This window comes from Panthera leo, chromosome B2 (genome assembly GCF_018350215.1).
Source record: "Panthera leo isolate Ple1 chromosome B2, P.leo_Ple1_pat1.1, whole genome shotgun sequence".
Taxonomy (NCBI): domain Eukaryota; kingdom Metazoa; phylum Chordata; class Mammalia; order Carnivora; family Felidae; genus Panthera; species Panthera leo.
Genome location: NC_056683.1, coordinates 88,400,492 through 88,417,836, shown reverse-complemented (window position 1 = coordinate 88,417,836; position 17,345 = coordinate 88,400,492).

The window sequence follows — 17,345 nt, the reverse complement described above, 5'->3', positions numbered from 1 at the left end:
TAGAGAGAGAGAGAGAGAGAAAGCATGAATAGGGGAGAGGGGCAGGGGAAGAGGATATCAAGCAGGCTCCACACTCAGCTTGCCAGGGTCAGTGGGCGGGGGGGGGGGTGCGACAGATGGAAAGGGGCAGGGAGCTCCATGTGGGGCTCAACCCCACAATCCTGGGATCATGACCTGAGCCGAAATCAAGAGCTGGATGCTCCACTGACTGAGCCACCCAGACACCCAAGACTCCAGGTGATTCTGATTCTGTTGCAGGTAAACTTTTACAAGTAGTGTTAGAGGTTAGTGTAAGAAATTTGGATGTTAATATTTAAACAAAATATCACCTTTTACACAGAAACAGGATCTGATCCCACCTTTAAACATTTACTTTGCTCCCCTTACTTTGGTCTGAGCCTGATCAAATGCTGTCTTCATTCAAAATTTTGACATTTTGTTCATCATGAAGTTTTTTGCATTTATTTTCATTGAAAAATATTACATTGAAACATTATTTATGTCAGTTACTGAGTTTTTGGCACCTCCTCAAAATTTGCACCCCAATGAATATCTCTCCCAACTTGTTCCACTGTCTGGATAAAATAAAGACAGAGGATTGGAACAGTCAGTGGTGACTCCAACAATAGATGTCTCAGTGATGCTGGTTGGATAAAATTAAACTGGGCAGGTTCAAGAGGGAACGGGCAGGGAGGAACTGACAGTGAGTTTAGACCATTCTTTCAAGGAGTTTTGCTATCAAAGAGGAGCAGAGAAACGGTTATTAGCCACAGGGCACGTGGGGTCAAATGTGGGTTTTATTTTATATGGAGAATATTGCAGCACAGCTGATGCAGAGAGAATGTTGAGAAATTGGGGGGTTGGTAATACAGAAGATGGAACGTGTGTCATAGAGGAGAACAGAAGCTGGACACCTGTGAATGCAAATGTGTTGATGAGAGGGTCCAAGGCTTGGAGTGAGGGCAGGGATGTAGTTTTGGTTTTCCTAGAAGCAACTCAAACCGCCTGTTAAGAAGACAAATGCAATACGTTCCTGTAACTAACCCTTGTAACTATTGTATATGTAACGTGTGTAACGGAATGGGCAAACATTCTTAACGAGTGCTTCATCACGCATACAGCAGTGTGATCGACGTGGATCATTCTTGTAATGTCCTTTGACAAAGGGCCAGGTTGTATCATGAAGAGAAGTTGCCCGAGTACGTAACCTTTTGATGTTTAATAAGATGTAAGTCTAGAACTTAGACTTTCAGAGGAGCAGGCAGATGAGCATTCTTACATTTACTTTCTGTCCATTGGGTTTTTGGTTGGAACTGGATGTCAAACATTTCAAGGTGATTCTTTCAAGTGTGGTGTACATCAGTTATGCCCACTGTGGAATAAGAACAGAGGGCATCTTTTTGGGAACCAAGTGGTGATATCAACACATTTATTAAGAAAGTTAAGGAGCCTGCTTTTGTGTTCTGGCCCTGACATGAGGCCTCTGAATCTTCACCTGGGGGGTCATGGACAGAACAAGGGCTTTCCCCAGAAAGCGATTGAAACAATGTTTGGTTAAGACTAGGGAGCATGGCAGAGAAAATTTTAATTTTAATTTTTTCTTAACAGAGGGTGTTACCACACATCCATACCCATATAAAAACGATAGGTTGCTACAGTATGCATTTACTAGCTCGGCACCCTGATGGGACTCCCAGGGGGTGTGGAATACACTCCTTAGATGACAGCATGAATTGGACTCTTGTATGGAATTATTCGTCATTGATGTTTTATTTTATTTTTTATTTTTTAAAATGTTTTTGTTTATCTTGAGAGAGAGGGAGTAGGCATGATCAGGGGACAGGCAGAGAGAGAGGAAGACACAGAATCTAAAGCAGGCTCCAGGCTCTGAGCTGTCAGCACAGAGCCTGATGTGGGGCTCAAACTCATGAACCGTGAGATCATGACCTGAGCCAAAGTCGTACACTTAACTGACTGAGCCACATAGGTACCCCTCTTATTGATATTTTAAAGGTTGGAGATATCAGCCTGGAATTGTAATTTTCATTTAAATTTTGTTGTTGTTGTTTTTTAGTGTTTTTTTTTTTTTTTCCTCCCGAAACTAAGATGGTTCCTAGGATCATTTGGCACTTAAAAAAAAAAAAACAGTCAAATAAGCAAATACCACAATTAAAATATAGCCAAGCTAAATATTGTGTGTCGTACAAACTCACCAATGGTGCACTGACTAAATTTTGCAAATTTTGGCTTGTGAGGTTAGTGACAAGTACATCCAGGCATAGCATGTGTCTCAAATGTCCTTTTTTCTCCCTTTTTTCTGTCACCAGTGAAGAAACTCTGTAATGGGGGTGGGCTGAGGAAGTGCAGCCAGAGTATCTGAGTGTCAGCCTGCCCAGAAGAGCTGGGACATATCAAAGAGGGTGGAAGGAAGGAGCAAAGTCTTCGGGCTATGCTGGATGACAAGGGAGTGACAGGGTGCTGAGGGACCCAGAGAAGAGTCATAGGGTTAAACTCATGCAGACACCAAAGTTTCACTGGGGGAGGATCACCAACTGCTATCCTGGGGTTAAAGTGCCAGGATTTTTATGAAACCGCTAAGAAGTCCTATATTTAAGGCGGGAACTATTCAAGTCTCTGGTCTCTTGGAGATGACTCATCTCAAAGTCATTTTATACTTTTGAAATTTGTCAATGATATAATGGGAGCAAAGTTTTTCCTGTAAAGAAGACATAGGCTGTTTGTTCCCTGCAAAGGAAGTGAAAAATGAGGAAACCATCTGGCATTCACTCAAAATATCTAGATAATTGAGACCAAAGTATCTTTTAGCTTAATTTTATATCAATGAACATCCTTCATGCCCCCTTCCACATTCGCTGTATAGAAGGTATCTTAAGGAAAGAGCCTAGACTTTTCTAAGTAGAGTTTTGAGATACAATGGTTATTAATACTATTGGATTGTGCTCTCCATTATCCTTAGCAATTCTGCTATTCTTGAATTTAATATATGTGTGTGTATGTATGTATATATATGTTAAACAGATGTTTTTAAGAATTTTTATAGATTGAAAAACTCCTACCTTTATTGAGAATTTCATAGCATTGATCAGATATTTCTCACAGGGGATGTTATCTTGCTGTTATCTCTCAAAATTGCATTTCAAAGCTGGTTGATAGACTAAGTGAGAGGAAGTTAATGTCCTTTCTGTACAACACAGGTGTAGGATGCATTTCTGCTTAGAAACATTATTATTTATTGCCAAGGTCATTTAATAAACTTAGTTTTGCATTTCGAATTCGGAATTGTATGTTTTGTACCATATATTCAAGTTCTGTTATAAAAACTCACATTTCTGGGGAAGACAGAACCATATTTAAAAGACATTTAATAGTTGTTTCCTCACTCTCTACCTAAGTGTATAAAGTATTTTTTTATTATTCTTAAGTGTGATTATGTGATAATATCTTGCCATGTCAAGGATGAACACCACTTTTCATTCCTTATTTTAATCTGGGTATAGATCATTTTCTGTTTTCCTGGGAATAAATGTACAAGACTTGGGAAACATTGTAACTCCCTAAAGAAAAAGAAAATCTTTATCACCTAGGAAACCTAGTATTAACACCCAAACTTGCAGCTACTATGTCAAACTGGTGTTAGTATATTCAGCTGGATTAATTAAGTCTCCCAACTGGTCAGTATTTGAAAGTTGCTGTCAATTTTCGTTTGCATCAGAAATTTTCCTAAATTTCATCACCCTAAATGATATATAAAGATTGTATTATATGTCATGTCCTTTAAAGTTGAGAAATTGAATGGTCCAATTAGGTCCTAGACTTAAAGGGAGCACATTGACGCAGGGTCCTAAAAATATAGAATTTTGTGGTTTTACTGAGAAATAATATATAACAGGAAGTTATACGACAGAAACTTGGTTTTGTCCTTAGTATTCTGTATTTTAAAAATATATTCCTACACTTCAGGTTTTTTCTTCTTCCTCTCCCCTCCTTCCTCCTCTTCCTCTTCCCTTTCCTCCTCCATATCCTTTAACTTAGGGTTCGACTCCATTTTCAACAAAAATTGCAAACGTCCATTGGGGACCACTGTGGTTAACTAGCCAAACAGGAGATGAGCAGCAGCTTTTCTTAGCTGAAGAATCAACATGATTCCTAATTCACATTTCCCCCCCTTTCCCTAGGCCATTCCTTAACTAACCATCAATTGAAGATAACTCTGGTTGATCATTTTGGATGGAATTTGCCTATTTTTTCCCCTGTATTAAAAAAAAAAACCTTCTAATTTAGAAGGAGCTGGCTTACCTTCTTACCCTAAGGAACTACAAATCTGGAAAACATATATGAGATAATGCTTTTTAAGACATGATATTAGACAATGAAGAACAGTGATTCCTGACAGGTTGGAAAACTAAATGGGGAGCCCAATGATTACCCCAGTTTACTGTCTGTAGAGAGTTTCAAGGCTACAACACAGGGAGGAGGGAACCCAAGTAGACTGTGGTAGTCTATCTGAATTCTATACCCAGTGAAAGTATTTATTTTTAAATAAAAGTTAAAAAAAAAACTGTCTGGGGGTGCCTGGCTGGCTCAGTTGGTGGAGCATGCAACTTTTGATCTCAGGGTCGTGAGTGGGTCAAGCCCCATGTTGGGTGTAGAGTTTACTTAAAAATAAAATAAAATAATATAGATTTAAAAAGTAAAAAAATAAAAAAAAAACTTGTGCATTTTATTGAGATATATTTGACATATAACGTGTTAGTTTAAGGTGTACAATGTGTCGATTTGATATACTTACATATTATAAAATGATTACAACCACAGCATTAACAACTCCACCACAAGAATATTTTCTAAAAACAACGGTGAAATAAGGACTTTTCAGACACACAAAAGCTGTAAGAATTTATCACTAGCAGAAGAGTACTAAAGGAACTGTTCGTGGAAGTCCTTTAGGCAGGAGAAAAGCGATACCAGATGGAAATCTGAACCTATTGGAAGGAAAGAAGACACTGGATTAGTAACTATGTGAATAAATGTAAGATATTTAAATCTCTTGGAAAGATGATTGTTTAAAGAAAAAATAATAATGTATTTTGGGGTTTACAGTAGAAGTAGAAGTAAAATGTATGAGAAAAATAGAACAAAGGTCAGGAAGAGAGAAATGAGACATTATTGTAAGATCCTTATGTACCGTACCTAGAGTGGTATAATGTCATTTGAAGGTAGACTACGATAAGATATAGTATAAATCCTAAAGCAACCACGAAAATAACATGGCAAAGAAATTTATCTACTAAACCAACAAAAGAAATAAGACAACATCATGAAAAAAGCTCAATGAATTTCAAGGAAATCAGGAAAGGGGGAACCAAGAACAGGTGAGACATGTAAATATGACGTGGTAGACAAAACCAAATTTTATTACTAATCACATTGAATATAAATGGTCTCAATATCCCCATTGAAAAGAAGAGATTGTCAGATTGAATAAAAAAGCCAGACTCAAATATACACTGTTTACAAGAGATATGTTTTAAGTATAAGGACAAAAATAGAATAGGTTACAAGTAGAAGGAGGGGGAAAGATACACTGTGCTAATCAAACAAAAGCTAGAGTGGCTATGTTAATATCAGACAAGAGAGACAAATGACATTTAAGACAGGTTTTACAAATTATTCATTGCTTTATCTAAGTCTGAAATACAAATATTACAAAACTTTGTTCTGATCTCATTCAGTAATGTGATTCTTCAACCACAGTTTTTAAAAATTGTATATGCATGCTCCTCCATGCATATCTTTCTTCTAAAATGTTTTTTCAAGGCTGGAGAGAGAGAGAGAAAGCAAGTTTGTATTGAAACATTGAAACAAGCACACAAATACAGAATGGATTCTTAGCTCTACAGCTGATTTTGGGTCAGAAGAAGGGACAGAGGAAGCTTTCTTTCTTTTCTCATGAGGACCCTTCCTATTTTTTTTTTTTTTTCCTGTTTGCAATTGTTTTACCAATGCCTTAAGGTTTCCCCCAAACATGCTCAGGCACTCGCATTTGTCCCACTTGACAGTAAGTTCACCTTTTCGGTTGCTTAGGCTAAGAGCCTTGGAATCATCCTTGAAACTTCTCTTAGCGGTTAGCCTATTTACTTTACCTTCAAAATACACCTGGAATCTGATACCTTATCATCTTCCTTGCTATTACCTGGTGGGAGCCACTATCTTCTCTTCCCTGAGTCACTGTGATGGCCTTTTATATGGATTCCCTTCTCAGTGATATGCTTTATCCATTTAAAGTCAAATCATGTCCTCTTTCCTTCAACAACCACCACACTCCACCTTCACTAGCATTCCCTCTTCTCTCAGTGTAAAATGTGAAATCCTTACAATGGCCCTTAAAGGTCCAGAATGATCTGGCCCTAGTACTTCTCTGCCCCCCCTCTTCTGCTCTTTCCCTTCCCTCACTGACTCTGCTCCAAACCACCCCCTTCCTCTGTTTTCCTCCATCACGGTGCACATTCCCTCTTTAAGGCTTGTATTGACTGTTTGCTCTCCCTGGGACACTTTCCCCTCAGATATCCTTACGGAGAACTCCTTCACCTCTTTCAGATCCTTGTTCAAATGTTAGCCTCTCTAGGAGCTCTGCCCTGACTGCCTTATTGAGGTCATAAGCATCCTGGCTTCAAGGTCCCTTTCCACTCCCTAACTGCCTACTCTGCTCTAATTGTATTTCTTACATTTTGATCTACTATATAATCTGCTTATTTATTATGTTTATTCTTATTGTTGGTCCGTCTACATGAGCATAGAATCTCCATGAGGACTGGGATTTTTGTCTGCTTTTTTCATTGGTGTATCCCAGTGGCCTTAGAACAATGCCTAGTATGAAGTAAGAGTTTAATATTTATTAATGATTGAATGGCCATTTGCAGAAAAGGGTGAAGAATCTTGTCAGAAAATAACAGTGTATTTCATCTTTTCCACCAAAATGTCTACTACAGAGCCACATGTCTCTCAATTTATATTATTGGTTGGCAAACATTTAAAGCTGACACTTTTGACAGATGAGAGGATGACTAAAGATTTTGGCCACCTCTGCAATTTTTAAATTTTTGTTACATTTATGTGTTATAAAGAACTGATTGTTCCTATTTGGATGTAATTCTTATATAACTCAGTGAAATGATTAACACGTTATTAGTTGTCAGACCTGAGGGGGTAGAATTTTACCTGTTTAGTTATTGTCAATTGTCAATCATGGAGGAAGGAAATGTACCTCTCAGAATGGAAAATTTCCCTGGTCTCGTGGGTTCCTGAGAATCACTCTTAGGCTTTAGCAGAAGGTTTCAATGTTTCTATAGGATCTGTATGGTAAGTCTAGGCATAGTACCCTTTACATGGAGAAAGATTTGAAGCGAGAATATAGGGAGTCAAAGCTTTGATGTACCTGACTATGGGGCTACTGGACACACACACACTCTCTCTCTCTCTCTCTCTCTCTCTCTCTCTCTCTCCGCTCCCCAGCCCCACTGTACTCCCTACTCAGAACAGCTGTAGAGCAGTCCCAGTGCAGTTGAAGATCAAGTCAACCAAGGTAGGAGGTGACCACCTCCTTTCAAGGTAAATCCTTTCAGGGTTTGACTTTGTTTAAATGTCTGGTTGACATTTGCAGTTTGCATTTGCTTTGCATTTGGCTAGTAGTCTGTACAAGGTGCTATGTTTAAAGTAGCCAAAAATTATATCTGCAATACCTTGCTATTCTCTGAAATTGCAGCCCCCTGTTTGACTTGGTTGTTATATCATCCGTTGAGCTAATTGAGGACACATATCTTATTTCTTTCGTCGTCTTCCACTGCACTGGTATTACTTGCAAATGACCTAGGCTGTGACAGTGGCAGCCATAACATCAGGAATGACTCGCTCAACTTCTATTTATTGATCATCTGCTACATGGCAGGAAATACATTAGATATTTTACAGCCTTGTAAATGTATATTGTTATTATGCTGTCTTTCATTTTCTGTGGTTTTCTTAGGCTTCATGACAATTTCTGGAGGAGACGTATTTACTTTTTATCTGCCATATTAGGCAGTGTCATTAGAGAGAGCAGGCAGGGGCAGGAATAGGGTGATGGGGATAGGAGTGTGGAATGTGTAGAGTCACTACCAGCTAATCCACAAGCAGACAGATTAAATCTGTGGCCTAAGAAACAATGAGAGCAATAAACCATGAGCCCTGCTGTTGGAAATTCATGGGGGAACCCTTTGTCCAGGATAACAAAAAGATGAGAGATGGAGGGATGGATACCAAGCCTTCCTAACTAACTTTTGATAATCGGCAATGAATCAGTACTTCAAAAACTGTGAAAATATTTTGAATCCTTTAATAGTTTGTCTGCTTGCATATCCCTTCCCTTACTAAGAGTCAAAACAAAATTTGCCAGTTTTCTGTTGAAGTTTAAATTTTATCCTACCAAATTGTGTGTATGTATATATATGTAACACACATACACTTAGGAGCAGGATTGTCAGGTTTAGAGTTTGTGAATGTTTCGCTTTACAAGGTTATGCCACATTATTTTCTAATAAACGGTGCTCATTAAATTATTTGTTTTTAAACGACAGAATTACCCATGATTTATCCTTAGCTCCTGCCTGATCACTGTATTCCTGGTTCTTGGCTGCTTATAGGACTCATTTTGATGCATTAATTTTAACACCAACTAACCTCTCTTTATTGCTGTCTCTAATTATGAGGAAGATCATCTTTAATTTATTCCAATGAAAAGATTTCAGGTCCTGTGTTGTGTAACTCAGAAGACGAAGGAATATCATAATTCCTAGCTCCTCCTAGGAGGTGAATGTATTGTGAAGCTAATGATGGTTAATCTTCAAGACCCCTTATTTGCCTGGGTTCCTACTAGCATCATTGGAGAATATTCATTTTTGGATGCATTAAAAAAATTTTTTTTTAATTTTAGAAAGAGAAGGAAAGAGAGAGCATATGGAGGGGAGAGGCAGAAGGAGAGGGGGGGAGAGAGAGAGAGAGAGAGAGAGAGAGAGAGAGAGAGAGAGAGAATCCCAAGCAGGTTCCACGTTCAGCACAGAGCCTGACACGGGGCTCAATCTGATGACTCTGGGATCATGACCTGAGTCAAAATCAAGAGTCAGATGCTTAACTGACTGAGCCACTCAGGGGCCCCATGTATACATTTTTTATTCATAATTTAAAATTATGTTTCTTTAAAAGGATTCCAACTTGTATAAGCTTAAGGTCCCATGAAACCTGACTTTGTCCCTAGTTTCTTTTATGTTATAATCTTTTTACTTTAGGGTTTAATTTACATTTTATAACCTTTGTCTTCCCAATATTCTGCAATAACTTTCAAGAGACTTTTTAAAAGATTCAAAACATTTTCCCCTGAATATTAAAAAAAAATCACCTCAAACAGTAGACTAGTCATTTAACTCAACAATGGGCTCTTCCCAAGAGACATCATCCCAGTTTTAGTGAAGTTGCTTGGAAATGAGTTAGAATCCTAACAGTTTCAACACAATGAATTAATTTAATCCACATAAGTCATTCTTGGAACCACTCAGTTTAGTTTGGTTATGATGTGGCTCCATGTGCCAAATCAGATTTAAGAGTCAATGTATGGTATTAGTGTTTCATAGACTGGTCCCAGGGTTTCCCTGTAATCTCTGCCTGATTTCTCTGAATTAAATAATAGACAATATAAGGTGTAATAAATCAATTAACTATTCATGAGAAAGTTGTGTGCCTATGAGTAGCTGGCAATCTACTGGTGGTTATTAGTATGTTTGATTACTAATTTAAAGATATCTTTATTGGCTTCTGATCATTGACAGCAAGGCATATGACTACAAAAAAAGCACTCATTAAGAAAATAGCAAAGCTGAATTGGAATATCGTCGTTGTGTTTCTAGGCAGATTATTTCTTGTAAGTGTAACTCTGTGGCAGAGTCCCTTGATTTTTGTTCCAGATCCATGGGATAATCGGAAAAATCTTTGGTTTCTAACTAATGCCAGAACCTTCTCCAGGGCTTTTATATTATGGCACTCTTCCCACACTGGTAATCAAAATCCTCTTTCTTGTTTTGCACCAAGGGCACCAAAGCCTTCCAACCATTCAACCATTTTTCTTACTGGCTCCCTGAAGGTGGAGTGAATCAGGTCAGACCTTTACTGAGTGCTTTGCCCTTTCTGTCCCAACCTAACCAAATGCTATGCTTAACCTTCAAAGCTTCTTATGTGCCTGGGCCCTATGTAGCTTCATTAAAAAATACTTACTTTTGCATATCATTTTTGTTCATAGTATTTTATTCTTTTTCATAAAAGGGCCCCCCAGGTGCACGCATTTCTTTGTAAGGAATTAGGTAATCTCAGGAAAGATTTTAGTGTAAGACAATGTTTCTTGAATTTAAAAACTCTTAGGTTCCTTAGAATATACCCACAGACCTCCATTCAAAAAACTGGCATAGAAAACTTGACATTCCAGTCAACTTGAATATCCTCAAACTCATCAGGGGGAGGCCCTTTCCCATTTAAGCCTCTGCCATGAGCATCTCCTGTGGACTCTCCCTCCATCCAGACCTTTCGTGCTCTGTTCTCTGAGTGCTTCCTGTCCTCTCAGACTCCCTTCAAGTATATCTGTTGGTTATCCTACTCCTTCCCAGAGCAGGATTTGCCTTTGTATTTCTTTCTTTCTCTTTTTAAAATTTTATTTTAAGGAGAAAGATTGCATGTAAGCAGGTGAGAGGGACAGAAGGAGAGAGAGAATCTCAAGGAGGCTCCACGCTCAGCACAGAGCCCGATGGGGGGCTCAATCCCACAGCCCTGGGATCATGACGTGAGCTGAAATCAAGAGTCGACGCTCAATCGCTCAATCAACTGAGCCACCCAGCGCTCCACCTTTGTATTTCTTAAAAACCCCAGAAGCACCTCAGTCTCTGATAGGGTGTGCACTGATCTCTCCCCCCAACCCTCTGAAAGTAGCACTAATCCATTCCTGACCATCTCAGATTAGACCCCGGGATACTCAGCCAGAGGTAGGATGTTTTTAGCCACAGAATAGCAGCCCCAGTTAATTTGCACAGAATATCTTATTCTGATGTCTCTCTTAGGTAACACTTTCCTTCTGGTGAATGTAAGACTTCTCAAGCAATAATAACTTGCATTTATACAGCCTTATGAACATGAACTCACATAAATCACATTCATTAGTGCCTCTTCCCTTCAGAGATCCCTTTCCCAGGTGACTAGCACGTCGCCAGCCTGCCTCCCAGCCTCTGCTTCGCCTCTATTATTGGTATAATCGTACTTGGCCCCCCCCCGGGGGGAAGCCCACCTGCCTGGTCCTTTTCCTCACTCTTCCGTGACTCTCTCACCAATTTAGCTGAGGTCCATGACTCCCCCCACCTATTCTGCCAAGCTTCTACTGGGTTTTGTCCAGAGGACTGAGGACCTCTGTCTCCTGTGAGCACCAATCTCTCATCTCTCTTCTCCAGCTCAAAAGTCTTGTGTTTTATTTTTTTTTTCCTTTTTACTCCCTCAACTTTCCCATAATATTGGCGATCTCATCAAATGAATCAATACAGCTCTACTATGCTAATACAACCAGCAAAGTGCTTAAAAGCGTAAACTGGGGTTGGCTCCGGCTTGACTGCCAGTTTTCTTAAAAAGTTTCAAACGTCCCCCTGTCCTTACATATTTCAACCAGGGGGACTATTAAAAAAAGTTCTCTGGGCTTCAGTTTTCTCATTTCTAAAATGGATTTAATAATAGCACTTACCTCAAGGAGAGGTTGCGAGGATTCATTGAGAAGATAAATGTGAAGTATTTATCAAAGTGGTTAACATACAGTCCACAGACAAAAAGTGTTTAGTTTTCATCGCAGACTCATCTGATAGGCTTGCGATTTGGTCTTTCTGTGCCAAGGAGAGTGCAATGTTTCCATTTTGTGCAACATACCCAGAAATGTTTAAAATTTGAAATGTTAACATTTTATGCCACATGTTTGATTTATTTTTAATTAGGGCTCTTAGTGTGACTATCCCTTCTTTAAGTGTTTGAAAATAGAACATTGTTTTCCCCAGCACTGCGTGGGTAGTATTTTTTACATAGGCTGAGCTTTTTAATCGAAAAATATTCATCCATTTTATCCACCTCATTTAAAAAATTCTAGGACAGGAAACATAATTTGTTATTACCATTCCCATTTCAAAGATGGGGCAACAAAGGCATTGAGAAAAAAGGTAATATGCCTGAGGTCACAGAATGACTACGTGGGGAAGCTAAGGCATAAGCCTAGTCTCTTAGTTTGGTCTTCGTGTAATTTTGTATCAATATTTTAAAAAATGCACCAAAAAACCTAATCAGAATCTTCTGAATAGCAATCATGTGCTGAAAGATGGTGTATTCTTTTTGCATAAAAGATTTTCTGCATTACAGCAGGGGGCCCTACCCTGATGTGTCAGGAGGAAGAAGAAAATTCATTTCTTATACCAGCCTGTCAGCTGCCCTTTATGATTGAACCATATACCACTAGACAATCACAAACAGTGACAAGAGCTTTTGCTCTGTAGCGATTCTCATGTTTGAATTGGTTTGCTGAAATGCTGCTCTATGCTGTATTACTGGAAAACACTACAAAGAACAGATGTGCAGTACCATGCAATATTTATCATTTAGATGTTTAATCTAGGTGTTTTAAATACTACTCCGATTTTGTTACAGTGTATTTGCTACTTGAAGTGTTTTTTTTTAAGAGCTATGTTAAAAGCACAATAAATGATATATTTTTATGGATTAAGTAAATCCTCCGTTGTGGACGTAATCATATCCTGAAAGTGACTGAAAAATAAAAATATTCCCAATTTTCATAGATACATAATTTTGATGGTGTATTTGTAGCAATTTTACCAGAGTAAATTCACATCCTCTGTAGCTGGTGTAATTCTTACACCTACCTTAGGGGAGACTTCTGTAGAAACACAGAAGATCTGTGCTCTGGTATTAACTCCCAGTAGATTACAAAAAGTAATCAGAACCAAATGGAAGATATACTGTCCATCATATATTTTCAGGCTTGAAGTAGTATTTTTTTTCCTGCATACTAAAGCAAGTAGGGACCTTTTACATTATCTCTGGTCCCTTTATAACTCCTTGAGTAAGTGTATTGCAAATAAGCACATTTATCATTGAAGACTGTTAGTAAAGAATATGGTATTTATTCAGACGATTCAGAGACACAGAGTTTGAAGAGTTTTTAAATTGCTTATTTGGTTTAGAGCCACATTCGCTTCTTGACTAAGGTATTGTTAAGTGATGGAAGTTCGAAAGCTTATCATTTCACTGATCTCTGTCGTAACCAATGAAAATGTTAATTTTAAAGAATTAAAATGTAGGAATAGGCTATATGAATTTTAATAATGTTTCATGCTTAAATTATTAGAAAATTTAATAGAACATATACTCCTAAGGTTAATTTTAAAGACACTGCATTTCTTGAGTCAACATGAACGCTATGAAGAGATTTCAGGATGAAAAATTAGTGCTGAACAAAGCCCACTGTGGAGAATCACTAAGCACCAGCTATGATAATAGCCTATTACGAGGCACCTGGTTATACCATGGATTTGATCACGGAGGTCAAATCATGTTCTCTGTGTACACAGTGATGCGTGGTACATCCCTTTTCTTATGACTTGGAAAACATACAAAGAAAGGGTTCTGTGTGTCCTCTGGCTCCTGCATTATAACAGGACTCCATGTAGTAAGACCATTAAGACATTTATGAATGCATCCATGGTGAGTTACAAAATGCCTGTGGATGGACAATTCATGCTTATGTATTTATTTATTTAGGATTTTATCCTTACTGCCATGAGGATATGGAGTGGCTTCCATACTGAAAGCAACGAAGTAAATATATCAAAACAAATATTAGCCTTTTAGACAAACATTTTCTCATTAGTCTTCTCTCTGTGAAGAGAATGAGGTTAAAAATGGTTTGAAGTTTCTTAAGTCATTATGTTCTGTGGTTTTTCTAAAATTAGAGTGTCATGTTTTCAGTAACTGTGTTTGTATTTACATAATTTTATTAATTTTTATTACAGTTCAAAGCATACAACCATTTTACCAATTGCCTTTTTGTAATTAGAATGTTATATCTTCACTTTGTTTTGGCTCTCAGTGAATATAGTAGCATCACATTTCATTAGCAAATACAGAACAGTATTTCCTGATGTAATTAGACAAGTGTATTTGGTGTTTAACATGATTTTCATCTTCATTAGAGAGAGATATGAAACTTACGTGTCTCTTTTATCACTTAGAAAATTCTTCTGCCTTGAAAGAAAATCTCTGCATTTTTTTTTGTTACTATTCCTGTTTGATTTTGTGAGGCAACATGTCACCTGAATCCGTGGATGTAGCAAATTATCTGAGTTTGTCTGGTGGAAGAATACAAGAGTGTGTGTAGATGGAAGATATAAAGGACCATACTTGGAAAAGATAACATAAAAATGATTGTTTTGATCAATCTGAGGAAGTTTTTGACATTAGAGTTGCACATTTGAGACCTTTCTCTTGAATTAAGGACAATTTTTGAACACTGGCTACTTGATTACCTAAGGCCCACTTTGTGGAGATCAATGGTGGGTTAAATAGAAGAGCATTATGCATTAGTAGACAAACTATTATTCAAGAAGATAGAGAAGCAGATCCCGTAACAGCCATTTGTCACTATGTCCTCTACTAAAACCAGAAGGTATTCACTCTGTCTTACAGAACTTGAGAATCAGCAGTGGAAATAGGGTTTTGAAGAGTTTTAAGCTTGCTTTTCTTTCTCTTTCTTTCTTTCTTTCTTTTGACAAATAAGTCACCTAATCACATTGATTATCCCACTCCTTTTATTGGCAAAATATGGACAATTTGTATATTTCTATTTATATCACCACTATGTGGTCAGTTTTAATTTGGCTTTTATTTCTATACATTTTTGCCAAGTACAAAAGTTTGTCCTCGAAGTGGTATTGACTTATAAATTTTATAGGATTAGGCACTAATTATGATAATATAAATAGGAATTTGGAAATATATAGGGGTTGAACACTTGTGATATTTTCGTATATAAAATTATTTATGATATTTACTCAAATTTAGGATAGTTCTTTTTAGTGAGGTCTTCTCTGCAGTGGTTTTCAATTATATTCTTAGTTCAGTGGAACATACAGATATCAGGGGACCTTTGTGACAATCTCAGAAAGGCGGGATTATAGGATAAAATATTGTGTTCTTTTCTTGTATCTTAGGCTCTGTTTGTCATATATGTCTATTAAAATACTATTCATTATATTCTGTTTATTTACTCAAGGGATTTGAATTAATTTGTAAAAAAAAAAAGGCAAAATGAAAAACATAAAAAAATAAGATTAAGGAAAATAAGAAGTAGAACAAATGTCAAGATCAGAAACAAAATAGGACGTAGGTGAAATAGCTGTGTTCTATGTTGAGGTTCAAGATTTGTGGTAGCCTAAGTGTAAAGGGAGATTTGGACAATTATTCGTGATGAGGAAACCAACACTCTCTCTGATGCATGTGAAACTTTTCTCAGGACATAGCCCTAAAGGAAATTTCTCCCATAGAGCTGCATACGAGCAAGCCCCGGATAGGGCTACTCAACAATGTTCTTATCGCCAATACAAAGAAACATTTCCAAAAACCAGGCTATTTTCCTTCCTCTTAATTTGAATGAAAGCTAAAGGCAGATGATGAAAGAATAGTTTAGTATAAGCAACCCCATAAGAGGTCTTGACAATATGGTACTAATGAGAGTTTTTGATATCTACCCCGGTCCCTCTAGAGGAATGGATCATAGCCAGCCCTTCAAATTCTTCCCCACGGATGGTAGGCAGTTTGAGGCTGAATCTCTGGTGAGGAACTCTGTGTTGTGTTAGAATCGAGGTTGTGAGTGCTCGTCGTGCTGTGAGTGCACAACACGTGCCCACCGTCCTTTTATGAGCAAGTATTTCCTTATATAAACATTTCCTGCCTTGTCCTGTGATCTTGCTACTCCAGCCACAGCCAGAATCTGGCCTGCAATCAGTGCTAAGACCCAGGTCAGCATCTGAGTGCCCAGGGAAGATAACTCCATCCACTGTGGTACTCTAATCTGGATGAGGACTGATGGCCAAAATGGTATCTTTGCTCTTAGGGAGCGTGACTTTAAAATAACCAAAAAGAGATGGAGACCAACAGGGTGGTTTTGAAGTGAAGACATACCCTGAAGGGAGACAAGCAGAAGCCCTGAGCTGGAAGGAGGAGGAGAGGGAAACTGAGGCACACACACACAGACTCCTGGAGCTGCGGTTGAGCTGCTGGCAATGCAGTGGAATCATGAGATCTGCTTAGCTATTTCGAAAACCTTGCTTGGGGAGATATTTCCTGCTTCCTTACTTTCTTGAATATCTTTACAATAAACGCCATTATAGAAGGTAATCTGCATACCTTGTTCTTTGTAACCAAAAAGAGCCAAACACAACTTGACCCTTGTAATGTGGAGATTAAATGATAGTTTATTATTCTTTTATAGAAATTAAAGTTTCCAACAAAATGCTTTCCAGGAGGAATCATTATGTATGTTTACGTCTTTTTGTCATTAGTGATAGAAACAAAACATCTAAAATTTCTTCTTGGCATAATTAGAAGTAACACCTATTGAAGATTATTGAGGCTTATATTTTTGTTAAATCCGTAAAAACATCTAAGAATTACACACAGAGACCTGGTCATGTATTTGTTTTGATAATAACCCTGGGATTAAAAGTCGTGATGTTTTAAAAGAACACAAGATCTCTTACTACAGTGGTGTAAATGTTAAAGAGCACTACAATCTGGAAATTAAGGTCTTCTAGGATTTAGCATGTCATGGGGCTGATATCTGTTGTTATAATCAGAACAAACAGGTGGGCTGCTTTTACTGCATTATGTTTGTATTTTGGAGAAACAATGTCATGGTGCAATTACCTACCCATTTCCAACAAGAGGAATACAGAACCTGGGACTTCGAGCCCTCTTATTGTCTCTTCCTACTGTAAAATCAGACTATCAGGTTACAGTGAGGTAACTCTAATGAAGCAAAGTACATTCATTCTTCAGCCCCTTAAAGAGCACTCTGCTAATGCGGTCTCCTTTCTTTAACGTTTCAACCCAAATCGGTGATGACCTTTCTAATGAAACATAAAACCTATGGTATGCAACCTTACTAATATATTCTAATGTAACTAGGTCACACAAAAGGCTTGTTAAGTTTG